At 44.1% G+C, this 5,612-nt stretch overlaps 1 non-coding gene across 1 annotated transcript; it reads right to left on the reverse strand.

Moving 5' to 3' along the window:
• Positions 1–912: 912 nt before the first annotated feature.
• Positions 913–1,036, reverse strand: LOC115068682. Its single transcript, XR_003848016.1, has one exon. It is a non-coding gene; the product is annotated as a U6atac minor spliceosomal RNA (small nuclear RNA).
• Positions 1,037–5,612: the final 4,576 nt, after the last annotated feature.

Consider the following 5,612-nt stretch of genomic DNA (forward strand, 5'->3'; position numbering starts at 1 on the left):
GCTGAGCCATCTCTCCAGCCCCCAAAGCGCATTTCTTAAAAGCCTGCTTAAAATGCATTTCTTCTCATGTACATTTCTTCGATACCTTTTAAACACAGATGCAAAAAGTACTGTTAGTCTTCTTTATAGTTGACTTTAATTATCTTATGAAAGTGTTGTGCCCAGTTCACGAGACCCCAGAGACCACCAAGGAGCCGACCGATACAAGCACACAAGGGTTCTTCTATTGTTACAAGCTTAAGCTTGGGCCCACTCTGTCACTGACCTAGCGATCTCAGAGGTGAGACCCCTTGCTTTGGGAGACAGAGGTTTTTATAGGTTTATTTCAGCAAGCTCAGCAAGTAGGGAAGTAGGGGGGTCTTCAGCCTGGCAAGCATCTGATTGGTTGCAGCTCAGTGCCAAACCATAAAGTGCTGGCTTCAGGAAATCTGAAAAGACATCTGGACTTTTAGCACTTTCCTGTCCCTGGTTAATTGACTGTTGGCAGGGGAGTTGTTCTCTATCCATTCCAAGTATTGTGGTTTTTCTTGGAACAGGGCCCAGGGCTGGGTCAGTCCTATGGAGGTTTTATCCAAGATGGAGTCACTTGCGTCTCTCAAAAGCTAACATAAACCTGAATGGAACAAGCATTAACTGACTTTAGATTAATAAATGGTTTTTCTCGCTAGTGTTCTTTATATGAACTTTTTTGTATATTTTTATTGAATTTTTGTGCGTTTCATACATCTTAATCATATTTAAAAACAGTGTTTAGATCAGCCAGGTGTGGTGGTGCACCCCTTTAATCCCAGCACTTGGGAGGCAGAGGCAGGTGAATCTCTATGAGTTCAAGACCAGCCTGATCTACATAAAGAGTTCCAGGCCAGCTGGGGCTACAGGGAGACCCTGTCTTAAAAAGACCAAAAAACAAACAAAAAACAGTGGTTACATGTCATAAAGTGTATGCCAATGCCTTAACCACGTCTGTTGTTAGGTCCAAGAGCCTCTTTCATCTTTGTCAAGTGGAGTGCTAACCTTTTCTCATTTCATACAACATTGCACCTGTACTGTTTTAATATAAATGCCTTCTGTGAACTGTTCTGCAGGTTTCAAGCCTTCCAGAAGCTCCTTAGCACAGAATTTGGCTTTCTGTTAATTTTTTCTTAGGAACTCAGGAAAGAAGAGTTTATTCTGGCTTACAGTTTCAGGGTACACAGTCCACCATGGTGGGAGAACACATGGTGGCAGGAGCAGGAGGCCAGATGTTCATGCTGAATCCATAATCAAGAATCAGAGATCAAACAGGAAGTTGGGCAATGCTGTAATATCTCTAGGGTGGTAGTGGGTGACCCACTTCCCCCAACAAGGCTCTATCCATAGTAAAAGGGGATACCATTTTCCCTGATGTAGAGCTCAGGTTGTCAGGATTGGTGGCAAGCACCTTTACCTAATTAGACATCACACTGGCCTTGAAATTACATTTCTGATCCTCTGACTGTCCCAAGTACTGTGCATGCTCTCCCCACCCCATAAATAAATCAATGTTCTTTCAAAAAGAAAAAAAATGCATTTCTGAAATCATTCTTTCCCTTTGGAACTGTAGCCAGAGATGCTAGAAGCAACCAGACAATGTCTTTAATTCTAGATTTTCAGTTACATAACAAGAATTCTATACAGTCATTAAATATCAATGAGCATTGAATTCATTCATTTTCCATGTTTTTTTTTTCTTTTGGTCTTTTTGAGACAGGGTCTCCCTGTAGCCACAGCTGGCCTGGACACTCTGTAGACCAGCCTGGCCTTGAACTCTCAGAGATCTGCCTGCCTCTGCCTCCTGAGTGCTGGGATTAAAGGAGTGCACCACCATGCCCAGCCTCCATGGTTCTTTAAACAACTCACAAGATACTACCAGGAGATTTTTTTTTAATTTTAAGTGTTGTATAGTTGGTGAGTCACCTAGAGATACCACTAAGCCCATTAGAGAAATTCATCCTGGACTATGAACTGAAATCTCGGAAATTTTGGGCCAAAGTAAATTCCCTTTGTTTAGATTATATATTTTGTCACAGAGATAATACAAATGTGAATATGGAAAGATTGTGAAGAACATCAGAATAATCATGAGAAGCAAAACTGAAGCACATTAGCTCAATTGCTATATTAGTTATTTGTCTGTTGCTGTGATAGAAACACCATCACCAAAGGAACTTATAAAATGGAAGAGTTTATTTCATTTATGGTTCCAAAGGGGCAAGAGCCCATCATGGTGGGGAGGCATAGAGGCAGAGGTGGCTGGAGTAGGAGCAGAAGCTAAGCTTTACATCTTCAAGCAGGCACAGGAAGCAGAGTGACTGGAGATCCAGCAAGGCTTAAGAACTCTCTAAGGCTGCCCCCTATGACATGCTTCCCCCAGCATGGTCACAACTTCTAAGATCTCCCAAAACAGCACCACCAACTGGTGACAAAATGTCCAAATACTTGGAGTCCATGGGGAACATTCTCATCCAAACCACCACAACTACTCACCTATTACTATTATGCAACTGAAATGTAATCAGTAAGTAACATGAAGTACCACTTAAAGCAACTCACATCAACAAAGAACTCCCTATTACAGAAGGAAAGTTCCTTAAGTTGTGGTCTTGCACTTAGCTATGCTTGAATCAAAGAATTATAAGTTCCTGTAAGATTCACAAGGAGAGCAACACTGTTTTAGTGAACAGTAAAACTTATTGGAGTCCCCTAATGTACTACACTTTGAACTAACTAATGTCACAACCTTTCCTCACTTAAGGCACTGGTTTTCTTTGATTTTGTTGTTGTTTTTGTTTAATTGTGGTTTTTCAATTTTTAAAACTTATCTATTTTGTGTGTGTATGTATTTTGGAGCACATAAATTCAGCACATGTACAAAGGTCAGATACCAACTTGCAGGATCAGTTCTCTCCTTCAATCATGTGAGTTCTGGAGACTGAACCTAGGTCCTTGAGCTTGGCAGCAAGATCATTTACCCACCAAGCTATCTCAATGACCCTTATTTGTTTTTGAGAGTGTTCCTATGTAGGTGAACAAAGTCTTTATGTTCACTCGTAAGAAACAACAACAAAAAACCTAAAATAATGGACAGCAGTATGGACCCTAAGAATGACAAGAAGGGACCAGCACTTGCTACCAAGATGACCCCAGGACCCAAGGTGAAGAAACTGAATTCCACAAGTGTCCTATAACCTCTACAACATGCCATGACACTGGCATGCTCACACCCATACAAAAAAATAATGTATACAAACTTTTTAAAGATAGTAAGGTGAACTGCCATCTTTTTAAATTTATGTTTATGTGTATGAGTGTTTTGCCTACATGTATATAAGTGCACCATGTGCATGCAATCCCTGTGGAGACCAGAAGGGGATGTCTGGCTTTAGGGATGGTTGTTAGCCACTGTTGGGGACCCTTGTTGTGTAAAGTAGCGGTCTCTTCATGTCCGGATAGCCCATGGGCTCAGCTTCTTATGCAGAAACTCCTTTTTCAGCAGGGTGCCTTCCCAGCATCTTCCTGACTCATCTTTTGAAGTAACCGCCACAGAAACATGGCCTCCGGCTCTGGAACTGCCAGCTTTTCCTGTGTGATTTTTCAGGCAGTCTGGCAGCCTGGCAGGAGCCCACTTCCATATGTAAATAGGGCATCCCACAAAGTACCTATCAGCTAAGGCTTTTACCACTACCCCCACAGTATAAAGTATCCTGGTTTTCCCTCAGTAATTGGAGCTGGATCACTAAGACTTGGAGCCGAGCTGAGTCACTGAATAAAGGAGCTGTACCACTGACTGAGCTGAGTCCTGTGTCTTACTGCCTACGATCCAGCCTTCCCAGAGAGGGCTGTCTCTTCATAAGCCACGACTCACGGAGACCCAGCTTTAGCCTTCCCGCACCTTCCCACGTGATCCGGCAGCTGACAGATCTCCTATCTCGAGGAAGTGCATGGTGGAAATTGGGACGGAACCCGACCAGACCAGGCCTGGTAGCAGAGAGCCTCAGCAATGCGGAGAAGCAGGGACCCACCAGCAACGCGGAGAGCCAGGGACCCAAACAGCAGATGAGGCCCGCGGGACCCAACGCACTCCAGCGACGTGTGGGAGACCGGCTCCACGCCCAGCAGCTGGCGCCCCGAGATCCCCGCCCCCCATATCTGGCGCCCAATGTGAGAACCTCTGAACCTCGCACCAGCTAGCAGCTGGCGCCCACGGAAGCGCAGGATTCGTGAGTACCTCTCCAACCAGGAGAGAAGCAAAAATCTTTTCTTCATCTCCCATCAGGAGACTAAAAAAGGCGGTTGTGCCTACAAGCCTCCCCACTCATGGGGTCTGGCAAATCTCTCTTTCGTCTCCCATCAGGAGAATAAAAAGGCAGCTGTGCCACAAAGCCTCCCCACTCGTGGGGCTTGGCTTTCTCTTTTCTCTTTTCTCCTTCTAAAGTAAACTTCTCTAGTCAGTTTCGTTATCCTGCCCCCCCAGGGCATTCAAACCACAGCTAAAACCAGTCAAGTGAGAATTTAAATAACTAGCCCTGCGGAGCACTTGAAAGTTCAAGGTGACTCATGGCCAGAACAAAAGATTTAAAATCACCACTTTTTCTCTGCAGCCTAGAGGCTTGTAACTTGTCAGGGCATTCCAACCCCTTAGTGTCAGACTGCTGCAAAAACATCTTCTTTTATAATGGGTAATTCCACATCACACCAGAAAAAACTCCAAATTCGTTCCTCCAAATTCATTCCCTTAGAGCCTTACTTAAGTCAAGAGGGCTTAAGATCTCCCAAAAAGAAAGCTTAAAATTTTGGAATGAGGGGAAAGCTCAAAATTTTGGAACAAACTTTACCAATTTGCACCCTGGATCCTATCAGCAGTCATCTCTGATCCAGAGGTCTGGACTAACATTGCATATCTGGCTTGTAAAAAAGAAATCCAGGAAAAACATAATTTCCCTCTTTCCTTTTTCCCCATAATAGCAGCCATCCAGCAATGCTTAGGGCAAGCGTCAGAAAATAATAAAGGGGAAGGTTCAGATGATAAAAAAGACCCCAAAAATTGCCCAGTAACAGATTCAACAGAAGTCAAACAAAACCTACTCATCAGCAAAATTAATCTTTACCCCCCTCTTGCTGATTTAACATCAACAAAAATAACCTTTACCCCCCTTTTCCCCCCTGTGAATCCCCATGGACTGATTTAACAAACCCAAATGTTAAAACCCAGACTTCAAAAACTCACCCTCTCCCTTCACCTTGGCTGCCGCCTCACCTTGCGGCTCCACCACCGCCTGTGGCGCCGTTTCAGCCATGCCCTACAGCCACAGAGCAACTATGTAATCTTAGGGATAGTGAAAGTTGCCAGCCACAATGGCCTCAGGACTCCCAAATCCCACCGGTAGAGGCTTTTCCTGTTAACTTACAAATAACAAGGCAACGCCCAGTAGCCTGGTACCTGCTCCCAGCAGCAGAACTTAAAAAATTATGCCAGGCTGTCCATGAAGATGGAATTCATGCTCCATGGACAAAATCTATACTACAAACATTTAATGCTAACATGCTAACCCCCCAGGACTGGAGAGATATCTGTAGATCTACCCTCCCCAGTC

Source organism: Nannospalax galili, unplaced genomic scaffold, assembly GCF_000622305.1.
Source record: "Nannospalax galili isolate Female #2095 unplaced genomic scaffold, S.galili_v1.0 scaffold529, whole genome shotgun sequence".
NCBI classification, from domain to species: domain Eukaryota; kingdom Metazoa; phylum Chordata; class Mammalia; order Rodentia; family Spalacidae; genus Nannospalax; species Nannospalax galili.